The following is a 14,766-nucleotide window of genomic DNA, read 5'->3' as shown; positions in this document are numbered from 1 at the left end:
CTTTAATGCCAAAACCCCCCAACCCTTCAGCTGAAGCAGTAACCCTGGGGAGTCCAGCTCATTCGCAGAGAGGGCCACATTGCCCTGTCTGTTCCGGCCAGTGGCCAGGGCATCGGGTTAGGACTCTGTGCCCTGCTCCAGTCACAGCAGAACACCCACTGCTCTCCATGGGACACCCACGTACGAAGAACAAGGGGGGAATCTGCCCTTCGTATGGGAAATAAATTTTAGTTCTTAGTATTTTGCCAAGTCTTTGCCTGTCACGTTCAGTGTCACTCAGGAGGAAAACAGCCCCCTCCTGGACACCCCTGTAGGGCCCTGCTGGTTCTTCCCTGTGTTTCCCTGCCTTTCCCACCCTCCTTTCCCCATTTCTCTCTCGCTTCCTTGTTGTTGTCTCTCCTCTGTTCTTCCCTCCCTACAACAACCCCCTATTCCCACCCCACAAAGGCTTCACTCCCGCCCTCTCCCCGTTCCACCTGCTCGAGTGATCAGCCAGGGAACACTCCTGCCATTTCAGTTGACACATCGATGACATTAGCAGGGGACAGGAGAGTTCACGCTCTCAGAGCTACGGCTTCAGGCTGCTGGCAGCCCCAGCAAGGCAACACTGTCTCTGTTTACACTGGAGAGGTGCTGAGGGCCGGCAACTCACTTTAACAAATGCGAAAGCTGAGATTCTGCACCCTCTGAGTACGTGACGCGGCCACGTCAGTCCAGGAGACAGGCCTGGTCTGTCCCATCGGCCTGGGTCTAGCAGCCCTGCTGTGACCTCATGAGCGACCAGACAGTAACCGGCTTGTCTCCTACCTGAGTCAGCCACTAGCGGAGCCAGAATCACACAGTCCCAGGGCAGGGGGCAGCTTCCTATTCAGTGCAGGTATCAAACCTAACGGCCCATGAGGGGGGAGCGAAATGGAGCCCAGGACTTACCTGCCCCCAGTGCTCCCAGCACCCTAAAAAGGAGAGAAAGAGGAGGCCGTCAGGGGGAGTGTCCCAGGGTGGGGAGGCCTCCTGCTCTGCAGGGGTCACCACTGAGGCCTCGGGCAGTAGGGGAATTTCAGGTTTACATTCCCAGAGCTGCTGCCCCCCTACCAGACCCAGCAATCCCTGCAGGCAGGTCCCACTGCGGAAATCTTCTCCCCGGGCACTTTACAGGCAGAAGATATTTCTCTGCATTGAGAATCAAATTCCCCCCAGGGCTGAGAGACCCAGAAGGCCCCTGGCCCCACTAAACCCATTAACCTGCAGTGACAGGGGCCTTAGGCCTGGCTCGGGACCTCAGCATGGTGGGGGAAGGGATTTCACCCTCCAAGTGCAAATGCAGAGAGACATTTCCAGGAGAGAAGGTCTTGGGGCTGCAGCATCCAGGACTCCCAGGGCCCATCCCTGGCGCCGCTGCCAGACTCACTGGGTGACCCTGGGCAGGGCTCTGCCCCTCCCTCTGCCTCATTTCCCCATTTGTCCCATAGGGATAATGCCCCTGACCCCACTCTGTAAAGTGCTTTGGGGTCTAGGGCTCAGAAGCGCCTAGAGAAACACTGCGTATGATCATTGCAATGACAGCCTGACCTGCAGGGGTGGGCTCAGCGGCTGCTGCCCCTTCTCTCCTCCCCTCTCGCTGAGCAGGGAAATCTGCCAGGACAGGCTGCAGACGCGCTCATCCCGTCGCTGGACAATGGCTCTCTCTAGCTCCTCCAGCCGGGACAGCAGCCACTGCTCCTGCTCCTCCAGAAACCCTCGCAGCTCCTGCCACTCCCAGACGATCTTCTGCCTCTCGGCTTCCGTCTGTTTCTGCAACAGGGAGAGGGCGGCTCAGTAACAGGGGAACAGAGAACAAAAGACTGGCCAGACTGGGTCAGACCAAAGGCCAATCTAGCCCGGTATCCTGTCTTCTGACAGTGGCCAATGCCAGGTGCCCCAGAGGGAATGGACAGAACAGGTCATCAAGTGATTCATCCCCTGTCGCCCATTCCCAGCTTCTGGCAAACAGAGGCTAGGGACACCATCCCGCTTATCCTGGCTAATAGCCCCTAAGGGACCTGTCCTCCATGCACTTCTCTAGTTCTTTTTAGAACCCTGTTAGTGTCTTGGCCTTCACAACATCCCCTGGCAAGGGGTTCCACAGGTTGACTGTGTGTTGGGTGAAGAAATACTTCCTTTGTTTCTTTTAAACCTGCTGCCTATTCATTTCAGTGGATGACCCCTAGTTCTTGTGTTATGAGGAGGAAATAACACTTCCTTATTTACTTTCACCACACAAGTCATGATTTTATAGACCTCTACCATATCCCCCCTTAGTCGTCTCTTCTCCAAGATGAACAGTCTCAGGCTTTGTCTACACTGGCACGTCTCTCCTGCCAACAAAGAGCAGCTACACTGCGCGCCTGTCAACAGAACGGCTGTAGCGGCACAGTCGTGTGGTGTAGGAACTTTACACTTCTTAAGCACTAAGGGGGTAGGAAGACTGCCCCCGAATTTAGAGCGGCTGAAGTGGTTCCCACCCCCCCACACTCGGTCAGGAGACACACTGATTAAGCGCTGACCAGATGTTTACCTTTGGAACACGCTATGCACAAAGCACCAATTACCAGAAAGGGCAAGTAGTTGGACTGAGGTTGCACATGCGCATAATAGGATGATTTATGTAACCATTTACAATAAAAGGACGTGGAAAACTCCCGTGGGGGCGCTCCACTGGAACACACTGACGGACTTGGCTTCATTTATTGCTACAGTGTGGCTAAAAGCTGCAGCGTGCAGCTATAGCCTCAGTCTTATTAATCTCGCCTCATATGGAAGCTGTTCCATATCCTTCATCATCTTTGCTGACCTTCTCTGAACCTTTTCCAATTCCACTATATCTTTTTTGAGATGGGGCGACCAGATCTGCACACAGTATTCAAGATGTGGACATACCATGGATTTATATAGAGGCAATAGGATATTTTCTGTTTTATTGTCTATCCCTTTCCTAATGATTCCCAATATTCTGTTTGCTTTTTTGACTGCTGCTGCAGATTCAGTGGATGTTTCCAGAGAACTATCCACAGTGACTCCAAAATCTTTCTTGAGTGGTAACAGCTAATTTAGACCTCATCAGTTTATGTGCATTTGATATTATCTTTTCCAATGTGCACTATTTTGCATTTATCAACATTGAAATTCATCTGCTCCATAACGGGAAAATCATAAATGCACCTGGGGGCGGGTGGCAGAGTTATTTACCAGAACACAAGATCTCTGGTGGTGGGGGATGGGAAGTTCATTTATCCCGGGAAGGGAGAAGGTATCAGGACCGGGGTGAGCTGTACATCACCTACAGGACACTTCTCCCCGAAACCTCATCAATGTGCACTGAGCCAAATCCTCCATCTCTGCAGCCCACATTTCATCTCCTTCCTCCCCATCCCCCCCAGGAGCTAGAAAGGATCCCTGGTCACTGTGACATCCAGACAGCCTGTGGGCAGGGGCTCCGGGCTAACACAGACTGACCCTCTCCTGCCCAGCAGCCTCCTGCATCCTAAGGGCATCATATTACCCCTGTGTCTGACCCTGCAGGCTCCCTGGGCTCCAGCGGGGATGGGTCCCTGGCTGAGGCTGGCAGGGTGGGCCCTGCATTCACCAGGTCATTCTTATGCCCGGCAAACCTAAGTGACAGGGGGCTCTGGGCACCTACCAGCAGCTCCTCGCTCTGCTGCTCCTCCTCAGCTTTGGCTGCTTCTCTCTCTTTTCCCAGAGGGGCCAGATGCTTTTGTGGGGCCTCCTGGAAGAAGCAGGGGAGGGAGGGTTAGAAACTGCTGCAAACCTCCCAGCTGCCAGATTTCAGGGCCCGTCCTGCCCTGCAGATGCCTGTGCAGGGTCCCTGGGACTCAGACTGAGAGGAGCTGGTGAAACAGGGAGCAGCTTTTCCAGAGGAAACGCAGGGCCCCAGGCTGCAGTGACAGGGGTGCAGCCCAACCCCCAGCTCCCCGGGGCCTCACCCACATCCCAAGCAGCCAACTTCAGACAGTCCCCCACTTTCCCCAGCACCAGCCCCCAAAGCTCCCGCAGGGCCAGATCTGAACATGAGATTTCTAGCTTCTGTATGGAAACTTGGTGGACTGCTTCTATCATCAGTCAGGGTGAGAAATTGCTAATTCAAATTCTATCCATCTAGTATGTTAGGCTTGGTTTGAGTTTTTGGTTATTTGCTAAATAATCTGCTTTGATCTGTTTGCTATCACTTACGGTTGGGAAATTGGCTGTTGTCGTCTATCTGTCCTTGAGTGGCTTAGGCAAAGCACTCAGGTAGCTTAGTTGGCTGCATGGCGCCACCTGCTGTCGTGTTGGGTGATAACAGGGCCTGGAGAGGCTGGCTGAATCTCCAGCAAAGCAGCGAGAGAAGGGCCAGCCCAGCTTGAGGGTTAGAGGGCACAGCGGTTCCCAGAAGCCCCCCAGACTGCACCCCGGGGTGACAACCCATCACACCCTAGAGTACACAAGTCTCAGCAGGTTTGCACATCCTGTCCCCTCCCATTCCACACCCTAGATAGTTCCTGCCTCCCACCACCTCTAGCAGCTCCAACCCTCCTATGCATTTACTGCTCCTCTCCCTCCAAGCAGAACCCACCACCAGCTCCCTGAGAATCCCTTACCCGAGCCAGCTCCACTGCAGCCATTTCCTTCCTGCTGGGAGGAGGAGATGATTTGGGGCGAAACGTGGACGTTATTCTGTAGCCTGCCAGGATGAGAGGGGCAATGTGAGAGAATTCAGACAGGGTTTCTGTCCTTACCACATGTCGATTCCCCCCAGCATTGTTCCCTGCTAATGGACATTCCCGGTTCTGCCACACTGTGAAGCACAGAGTGACCTTATCCCAGTACAGGCCTAGCGCCCTCCCACCAGGCTGTAACCCTCTGACACATGGTGAAACCCTCCCAGTAGCTCTGTTACACTTATAAAGTTTGTGGACGATACCAAGCTGGGAAGGGTTGTAAGTGCTTTGGAGGATAGAATTAAAATTCAAAATTATCTGGACAAACTGGAGAAATGGTCTGAAGTAAACAGGATGAAATTCAATAAGGACAAATCCAAAGTACTCCACTTAGGAAGGAACAATCAGTTGCACACATACAAGACAGGAAATAACTGCCTAGGAAGGAGCACTGCAGAAACGGATCTGGGAGTCACAGTGGATCACAAGCTAAATATGAGTCAACAGTGCTACACTGTTGAAAAAAAAGCAAGTATAATTCTGAGATGTATTAGCAGCAGTATTGTAAGCAAGACAGGAGAAGTAATTCTTCCGCTCTACTCCACACTGAGTAGGTCTCAACTGGAGTATTGTGTCCAGTTCTGGGTGCCACATTTCAGGAAAGATGTGAACAAATTTGAGAAAGTCCAGAGAAGAGCAACAAAAATGATTAAAGGTCTAGAGAACATGACCTATGAGGAAAGACTGAAAAAAATGCATTTGTTTAGTCTGGAGAAGATATGATCAGCTTTCAAGTACATAAAATTTTGTTTCAAGGAGGAGGGAGAAACATTGTTCTTCTTAACCTCTGAGGACAGGACAAAAAGCAATGGGCTTAAATTGCAGCAAGGAAGGTTTAGGTTGGACATTAGGAAAAACTCCCTAACTGGCAGAGTGGTTAAGCACTGGAATAAATTGCCTAGGGAGGTTGTGGAATCTCCATCATTGGGGATTTTTAAGAGCAGGCTGGACAAACACCTCTCAGGGATGGTCTAGATCAGGGGTGGCCAACATGTGGCTCTTTAGAATTTAATATGCGGCTCCTTGTATAGGCACCAACTCCAGTGTTGGAGCTACAGGCACCAACTTTCCAACGTGCTGGGTGTGCTCACTACTCAGCTACAGGCCCTGCCTCCACTCCACCCCCTCCCACCTCCTTTCCTGAGCCTGCAGTGCCCTCGCTCCATTACCACCCCCCCCAGTGTCTTGCATAGTGTGAACAGCTGATCAGGAGGTGCAGGGAGGGAGGGGGAGGTTCTGATTATTGTGGCTTCCCATGGGTGGGAGCTGATGGGGGGCTGCTGACGTATTACTGTGATTCTTTGGCAATGTACATTGGTAAATTCTGGCTCCTTCTCAGGCTAAGGTTGGCCACTCCTGGTCTAGATAATACTTCGTCCTGCCTTGAGGGCAGGGGACTGGACTAGATGACCTCTCGAGGTCCCTTCCAGTTCTGTGATTCCATGAACCAAAGGCCAGAGAGGAGTAGAATCAAAGGAGTCACTCTGGGGATTCTCCCTGTCGTTGTCCCCAAGGCAGCTCTCTCAGGTTAACTAAGTTGTTGGATGCTCCAGCCTGTATCCAGTCTCTCCTGGGAGTGCCCCTTTCATGGGCTGGGCCTAGTTTTAGCCTTTGGCAAGCATGACCCTGGGGGTGCTGAGACTTGGCCTTCTTGCCTCAGCACATCTTGTTCCTTTCTGTGGCTCCCCAGTGAGTCCCAATGAGTAGATACTCCTCATACAGACTGTGAACATAAGAATGTGTTTAGTGTTTAGACTTCATTGAATGCTTGTGATTTGCTGCCTGGGTTAACATCTGACTAGTTGCACTGTGAGCCTCTGTGGCTCTGTAAATCACCAGACAGGAGAGAGACTTTACCTAGGAGAAGTGCTGATTGGCAGCCAAATGCATTACACCCTGCCTAGCAGGAAAGGTCCATCAACATCAGAGAGACTATTATGGTATGTTAACGAAGACACAAAAAACTGTTGTTGGGCTCTTGACTTCCCATTAGCTGAGTTTCCAGCTCAGAGCACATGGTAGGAAGGGGATAAAAAAAACCATGCAGAAGGAACTGATTATCTGTATGTTGCTTGGACTCTGGGGGGCAAAGTTTCTAGGCATAAGCAAGAGATCCCCAGCTGCTTAGACGGGGTTAGTCCTAAAGAATATGCAGAGCTTGCTCATAATAGAAGCTTCTATTACCTTTGAAATTTAGGACTGCAACTCGTCTGCATCTATAGGATTACCTGCTTTAACTCTGTAAACAACTCTCCTTTCCTTTTAAATAAGTCTTAATACAGGTTATGACAGGACTGGCTACAAGTGTTGTCTTTGTTGGAAGATCTAAGATTCAGTTGACCTAAAGAAGTGACTGGTCCTTTGGGACTGGCAGTAACCTGAACATTGCTGTGATTCGTGGGGAAAGGCAGTGGTTCTCAACCAGGGGTCTGGGGCCCCCTGGGGGGCTGTGAGCAGCTTTCAGGGGGCTGCCAAGCAAGGCCGGCATTAGACTCGCTGAGGCCCAGCGCAGAAAGCTGAAGTCCCAGCGCATGGGGCTGAAGTCCAGAGTTCTGAGCCCCCCCACCAGAGCTGAAGCCAAAGCCTGAGCAATGTAGCTTTGTGGGGGCCCCTGTGGCGTGGGACCGCAGGCAGTTGCCCTGCTTGCTGCCCCCTAACGCCAGCCCTGGCTTTTATATGCAGAAAACCAGGGATTGTGGCCCACATGGGCAGTGGAGGTTTTATAGCCCGGGGGGGCTCAGAAAGAAAAAGGTTGAGAACCCCTGGAGTAAGGGACCATCTGTCACAAAGGTGAGCTCACCTGCGTGGTGAGATATATGGGATCACCCAAGGGGACTGGCTGTGATTCCATGTTAATGCTGTTACAGAGCCTGAAGCGTTTACACTGGATTCTAGGTTGGTGAAATCTCCATACAGACCTCACACCCAATTTGGGGTTTGTTCTCTGCTTCTTACCAGTCTGCCCGAGGCTGGTGCTCGTGCTCTCGAGTCACTGAAGACAGCGTTACAGAGAGAGGGGCTGTGATTTCCCCACGGTCATTGAACAGGTCCGTGACAGAGCCAGGAACAGACCCTGTTAACTCCAGAGTCCCGTCACCCGCAGGTTGGGAAGGCCCCCCGAGCACACTGTATTAGGCTGCAGGAAGAGGTGTGCAGGGCAGCTCAGCTGCAGTCCCTGCAAAGACAGCCTGTGCATCCGAGGACAAACCACCTCGCTGGGGGGGGTGTCCCCTGGGTCAGGAGAAGTCAGTGTCCAGCCCTGTGGGGCTGTGCTCCTGGCTCATACCTCCAGCACTCACTGCTGCCCCTCCCTTACCAGCTGCACTGTTCAGCCAGCCTCAGGCCTCTGTGAGGTCACTTCCTCCCGCCCCCACCACCTCAAACCTTCAAACTGGGACATGGTGTACCAGTACCAATCAGAGTGCACTAGTGTAAATTCTGTCTGTACTAAGGGTTTGCACCAGTGCCTAAAACACCAGGGTGGCAGAGACCTTCAGAAACAGCAGTACGGTGGCACTAGAACCTATTTCTAGCTTGGTCTCAGACAGCCTGGGTGACCTTGGACACGTCAATGTTTCTCCTCCCAACTTCAGTCTCTTTACCCAGCTGCCACTCACTGGGGTCTCCTCTCTCTCCAGAGCTGCTCACCACTACAATCTGTGTGGGTACCCCCAGAGCTAAGGCAGGTCAGCTCGGGAACAGTCTTACAAGGGGGGCTGGGGAGTCTCTTTCCCTGGAAGTTTTTAAGAACAAGTAGGACAAAGCTCTGTCAGAGATAATCTACAGATACTTGGTCCTGCTTCCGCAGAGAGAGCTGGACTTGATGACATCTTGAGGTCCTATCTACCCCTACATTTCTGGGATTCGATGCCATATATACATATAAAAACACAACATACAGCTGGAGAAAGCTTCCCCCCCGCCGGGCTCCCCTCCATCCCAAAGATACACCATCTGTATCCCTTGACATTCCCAGACTGGTGTATCTCTAACCTGGTCTTAAAGACCTCCAATGAAGGAAATGCCACAGCCTCCCTTGGAAGCCAATGCAAGGCAAACACTGACCAAAACAACACTGCACACACACACGCTGGGCTTGGGGTTAAGGGGAGAGGCAAGAATTCAAACAATCTGGGTTCAGTTCCCAGTTTTGCCCCAAATTCTCCATGCAAACTTGTTAGACATCGGCGGCTGGCCTGTGCCCGCTGACTTGGGCTCACACGGCTCAGGCTGTGGGGCTGTTTAATTGTGGTGTCGATGTTCTGGCTGGGGCTGCAGTCCAAGGTCTGGCACCCTCCCACCTCGCAGGGTCCTACAGCCTGGCTCCAGCCCAACCCAGACACCTACACTGCAATTAAACAGCCCCTTCGCCTGAGCCCGTGAGCCTGAGTCACCTGGCATGGGCCAGCTGGGGGGTTTTAATGGCAGGGTAGAGATACCCTTGGTGTCTGTGCAGCACCTGTCACAATGGGGACCCTGATCTCAGTGTCTGTGCAGAGCCCTGCGCAACAGGGGCCTGACCTCAGTTGGGGACTCTGCATCTCCCAGCATTACAGGATCCCTGATTTTGTTTGGGGTCCCTGCAGCATCTGGCAAAATGTGGGGGTAGGATCTGTCAGGGTCTGTGCAGTGCCCAGTACAGTGGTGGGACGTGATCTGGGTCGGGATCAGTGCAGGGCCAGGCCCAACGGGGACACAGATCTCAGCCGAGGTCTCTGAAGTGCCCAGCACAATGGAGACAGAAATCTGTGCCACAGTCGTGCGCTGCCCGGCACAAGAGGGGTCATGATCTTGGTCCAGGTCTCAGTTTTACCTGGCACAATGAGCGACCTGATGTCTGTGGGGTCTCTGCAGTATCCAGCACAACAGGGGCGCAGATCTCAGTTGGGGGCTCCACAGCACCTGTCACAACAGTGGTGTCTGACCTCTGTTGGGGTCTCTGCAGCACCTGGCAGAACAGGGCCCAGATCTCACTTGGGGTCTCTGCAGCTCCAGGAACAACAAGGTCCCTGAGTTTGTTTGCTGTCTCTGCAGCACCTGGCACAATGGGAGCCTGATTTCACTTGGTGTTGATGCAGGGCCTGGCACAACAGGGGCTCGGAGCTCAGTCAGGGTCACTGTAGCCCCCGGCACAACAAGGTCCCTGCTCTCTGTAGGGGTCTGTGCAGTTCCTGGCACCACCAGGACCCCAAACTCGGTCAGGGTTTGTGCAGTGCCCAGCACACTGGGGGATGTCAGACCCAACGGGGACACTGATCTCAGTCGAGGTCTCTGTCATGCCCAGAACAATGGAGGCAGTGGTTTGGGTCACAGTCGTGCGCTGCCTGGCACCAGGGAAGCCGTGATCTCGGTCCAGGCCTCAGTTTTATCTGGCACAACAGCGGGATCTAATCTCACCTCAGGTCTCTTCAGTGCCTGGCAGAATAGGGCCCAGATCTCATTTGGTGTCTCTGCAGCACCTGGCAGAACAGGGCTATGCTCAGTACGATAAGAGCCCTGATCTCAGTCACATACCTGGAGAGAAAAGTGTGAAGATTTTTCAGCATTCGATATCAGTATTTCAGAACTGAGGAGAAAATGGGGCACAAACTAAATATTTGGCAACATAATAAAGAGATTATGGGGAGATTTTATGTCAACAGCTCAAGAGAAAAGATGGGAAATTTGAGGGGATTACACAGTGATATTGACTCAACAACAGAATGGGAGGGATTGTCTTGCCTCACTCTCATATGGCCGGCAGGGAGCCCTGGGTGATGTGGCTTTCAGAGGGGACAGGAGGGGGCTGGAGCCAGAAGGTCACTGGCTGTGGGGAGGGGCTGGCAGTGGGGTTTGGGAATGTGACTAGCAAGTGGTGCGGGGGGGGCTGCTGGGTTGGGCAGGTGGGGGAGGGGAAGTAGCTGGGACTGGGAAACCTGGGGCTGGGCCGTCTCCATGGGGGACACTTGCTCCTCCCTCCCCTCCCTGGCCCTTCCCAGGCCCCGTTGCCAGCAGAGAGTGGCCCCCCCAGCGCAGCCCAGAGGTGTCCCTGTCTCAGGCCCCCCCAGCCTCTGCCCATTCACCCTCTGCCCAGCTCAGGAATCACTCGGGGGAACCATTTCCCACCCGCACAAGAACAAATCCCTGCAGGTGGAAATGGGGGAAACCCCCAAACCTGAGACCTGAACTGGCCACTGGCGAAGGGGAGAGAAGATGGGGCACAATCGGGGGGGGGCAGGGGAACTTCTCAGGGGTGGGGAGGGGGGTCACCCTGGGCGCTGCTCGTGGCTCTCTAGGGAGAAAGGGGGCAGGACGGGGGAGGAGGGGGGTCCCCACGGGAGGGGGCAGCGGTAAATCCGAGGGGATCTCAGCCCCCCCCGTTCTCTCCCCGCTCCTCGGAGGGCACCTGCCCCCACCCCCCGGCCATGTCCGGGCGGCACCGACAATTACCGCCCGCCCCAGCCCGGTCTCACCCCCCCAGGCCCCACGCAGGGACCCCAGGGTTAATGAAGGGCTCTCCCGCCGCGATCTGCGCATGCCCAGAGCTCCACCGGCACCAACCCTTCTCCGGCCCGGGAGAGGCTCCAACGGCCCCGCGCGAGCCAGGCAGAGCCCCAGCGCCCAACGCTCCTTCACAGCCCGGCTCCGGCTCCCAGCTGACATCACTTCCGCTCCGGGGAGAGTCAGGAACTACATCTCCCAGCCTGCCCCGGGGCCGCTTCCGCCCTCTCCGGCCCAGGGAAGGGAGGGTTCCAGCAGCTGTTACTGCGCATGCTCCGTGCGAGCCCCGCTGGGGGCGGGAGAACAAAGCTGCTGCTGCTGCCGCCTGCGCGTGAGCCGGGCCCGGGCTGAGCCGCTGCTGCTCCCCGGCCGGGGGGGGGTTTCTCCAGCCGGGCCCCGCCCCGGGCTCTGCTGAGGCTCCCGGTGACGGAGCCCGGGGGGCGGGGCAGGTCCCGGCTCTGCGCGGTGCCCCCCCCCCCATCGCTGCCCCCCCGGGGGCCCGGAGCTGCTGCCGCGCTGAGGCCGGGAGGATCCGTCCCGCAGCGAGTCTGAGCCGCCCCCCCCCGGCTCTGCTGTGCCCGGTACCGGGGGGTGAAGCGGGTCCCCGCCCGGTGCCCCCTTCCCGCACGGGCGGAGCGGGGCAGCCGGGGAGAGACCCCGGGAACGGGGCGGTGACCCCCGGCTCCCAGCCCGGGCAGGGCGCTAGGGAAGGGGAGGACGGGAGAGGTGTGAGGGGAAATTAGAGGGGGCAGGTTCCCAGATCTCTGACCCCGCACACTCACTGCAGCCTCCTGCCCAGGGTCACTTCCCTGTGACCGAGGTGAGGAGCAGAGAGAGGAAGAACCAGCCCCGGACTCTCCCTGTTCCCCCTGCGGCAGGAGTGCGCTGCCCTGGGGGCAGGGTCAGGGGGACCCCCCCCCCCCAAGGGGCTCCTTTGGGTCTGGTCTGGTCCAGGGTTTGATTCACACCCTGTTGCTGGGAGGGCTTCAAAATGTCTTGGTTGGTTCCTGCTGCTGGGGGAGCACAAGGGGGAAAGGAGGGGCCGGGGGCCAGGTCTGTGCTGCACTGTGGGGACTGAGCATGTTCCCAGCCTGGCAGAATCTACAATCTCTGTCTGCAGGGAAAGGGCCTGGGGGAGTCGTGATGTGAAATGATCTAAAGCCTGTTCTGAAACCTCCACAACTGCCCTTCTCGCCCTGCCAGGCTGCAGAATGACGCCCACCTCTCGCTCCAGCTCGTCCCAGCCTCCCATGGGACAGGGAAGAGAAATGGCTGCAGTGGAGCCAGCTCAGGTAGGGGTTACTGGGGGGTTGCTGGTGGGTTCCTGCTGGAGGGGGAGGGGCAGGAAATACTGAAGAGGTGGCATCTTCTGGGGAGTTAGGGCTGGAGGGGGGCAGGGAATACCCTGGGTGAGGATAGGGAGTGGGGACACAGTGTGACAAACCTGCTGGGACTTGTCCTGGGACCAGTCCTATTCAGTTTATTCATAAATGATCTGGAGAAAGGGGTAAACAGTGAGGTGGCAAAGTTTGCAGATGATACTAAACTGCTCAAGATAGTTAAGACCAAAGCAGATTGTGAAGAACTTCAAAAGGTCTCACAAAACTAAGTGATTGGGCAACAAAATGGCTAATGAAATTTAATGTGGATAAATGTAAAGTAATGCACATTGGGAAAAAATAACCCCAACTATACATACAACATTATGGGGGCTAATTTAGCTACAACGAGTCAGGAAAAAGATCTTGGAGTCATCGTGGATAGTTCTCTGAAGATGTCCACGCAGTGTGCAGAGGCGGTCAAAAAAGCAAACAGGATGTTAGGAATCATTAAAAAGGGGATAGAAAATAAGACAGAGAATATTTTATTGCCCTTATATAAATCCATGGTACACCCACATCTCGAATATTGTATACAGATGTGGTCTCCTCACCTCAAAAAAGATATTCTAGCACTAGAAAAGGTTCAGAGAAGGGCAACTAAAATGATTAGGGGTTTAGAAAGAGAAGACTAAGGGGGGATATGATAGAGGTCTACAAAATCATGAGTGATGTGGAGAAAGTGGATAAGGAAAAGTTATTTACTTATTCCCATAATCCAAGAACTAGGGGTTACCAAATGAAATTAATAGGCAGCAAGTTTAAAACAAATAAAAGGAAGTTCTTCTTCACGCAGCGCACAGTCAACTTGTGGAACTCTTTACCTGAGGAGGTTGTGAAGGCTAGGACTATAACAATGTTTAAAAGGGGACTGGATAAATTCATGGTGGTTAAGTCCATAAATGGCTATTAGCTAGGATGGGTAAGAATGGTGCCCCTAGCCTCTGTTCGTCAGAGGATGGAGATGGATGGCAGGAGAGAGATCACTTGATCATTGCCTGTTAGGTTCACTCCCTTAGGGGCACCTGGCATTGGCCACTGTCGGTAGACAGATACTGGGCTAGATGGACCTTTGGTCTGACCCGGTACAGCCGTTCTTATGTTCTTATGTTAACATGGGCCTAGATCCTCAGAACAAACACTTGGGTGTTGGGGGAGAAAATTCCCTAATTTGTGAAACAGGAAACAGACAAAGCAACTCCCTGGGCAGGGCTGGGAAAACTGACCAGACTTCCAGTGCTGAACCCTCAGCCTGCTAGCCAGGGGCTGGTGTGACGTGGAAAGGGGGCACCCAGCAGGGAGGTGTAGGGAAGATGTCCCGGCCCCTCACATCCAGCTGCTGGCAGTGGGGAGGGTGTTGGGTTCTTTACCATGGGGCTGTGCCTGGACCCTACTGGGGACTCCATCTCCTGTAACAGCCTCTGGCTAGTAGGTCTGTGGTGGATCTGCTGGGAGAGACAAGGGGCTCTCACTTCGTCCCCTCACCCAGATGTCTCCTGGCTGCTCTCAGCAGTGTGGGGATAGGACTCTGCTGACTCTCTCAGAGCTTCCATTTGATTGGCTCCTTTCCTCCCTGAATAGTGGGGCTGTGAGTGGGGCAGCAGGTACTGAGTGTTGGACTCTTGCTCTTTCAGGGGCTGGTGACCTTCGAGGAGGTGGCTGTGTATTTCACCAGGGGAGAGGGGGCTCTGCTGGACCCCACTCAGAGAGCCCTCTGCAGAGCCGTCATGCAGGAGAACTGTGAGAATGTGACCTCGCTGGGTAAGGATTCCTGTTCCCTCAGTTTTTAGAAGGAGAAATGCAGAGTTAAGGTTCATGCCAGTCCCCCAGTGCCACCTCTGCTCTGCCCTGTTTCAGCATCACCCCGACATGCCAGAGACACCCACACTAGCCCTCTCCCCTCCCCTGTTACACAGCGCTCTGGGAACAGAGCAGTCCAGCAGAATGTCTAACATGTTCTTCTCTTTGCTAAGATAATATTCGGGTTCAACTCCATCATAGCAAACAGAAGCTTCCTCCCCCTGGCCTGCTCTCCAGTACTGAACCTCCTGCACCCAGGCCATCTGAGACTTGCACAGTGTTACTACCCCCTTGCCCTCAGCCTGAGTTTTCCTTTTGAGTCACTGCCTTCACTTACCCCTCACTAAGCCCCA

General features: G+C 54.4%; 1 long non-coding RNA gene across 1 annotated transcript; it reads right to left on the bottom strand.

Annotated features, from left to right (window-relative positions):
* Positions 1-4,660: 4,660 nt before the first annotated feature.
* Positions 4,661-11,331, bottom strand: LOC120381918. Its single transcript, XR_005588181.1, has 3 exons — positions 11,295-11,331; positions 10,152-10,268; positions 4,661-4,717 (listed from the first exon to the last, which is right to left on the bottom strand). It is a non-coding gene; the product is annotated as an uncharacterized LOC120381918 (long non-coding RNA).
* Positions 11,332-14,766: the final 3,435 nt, after the last annotated feature.

Source organism: Mauremys reevesii, linkage group 14 (assembly GCF_016161935.1).
Source record: "Mauremys reevesii isolate NIE-2019 linkage group 14, ASM1616193v1, whole genome shotgun sequence".
NCBI lineage: Eukaryota > Metazoa > Chordata > Testudines > Geoemydidae > Mauremys > Mauremys reevesii.
This window is presented reverse-complemented; position numbering and strand designations above follow the sequence as displayed.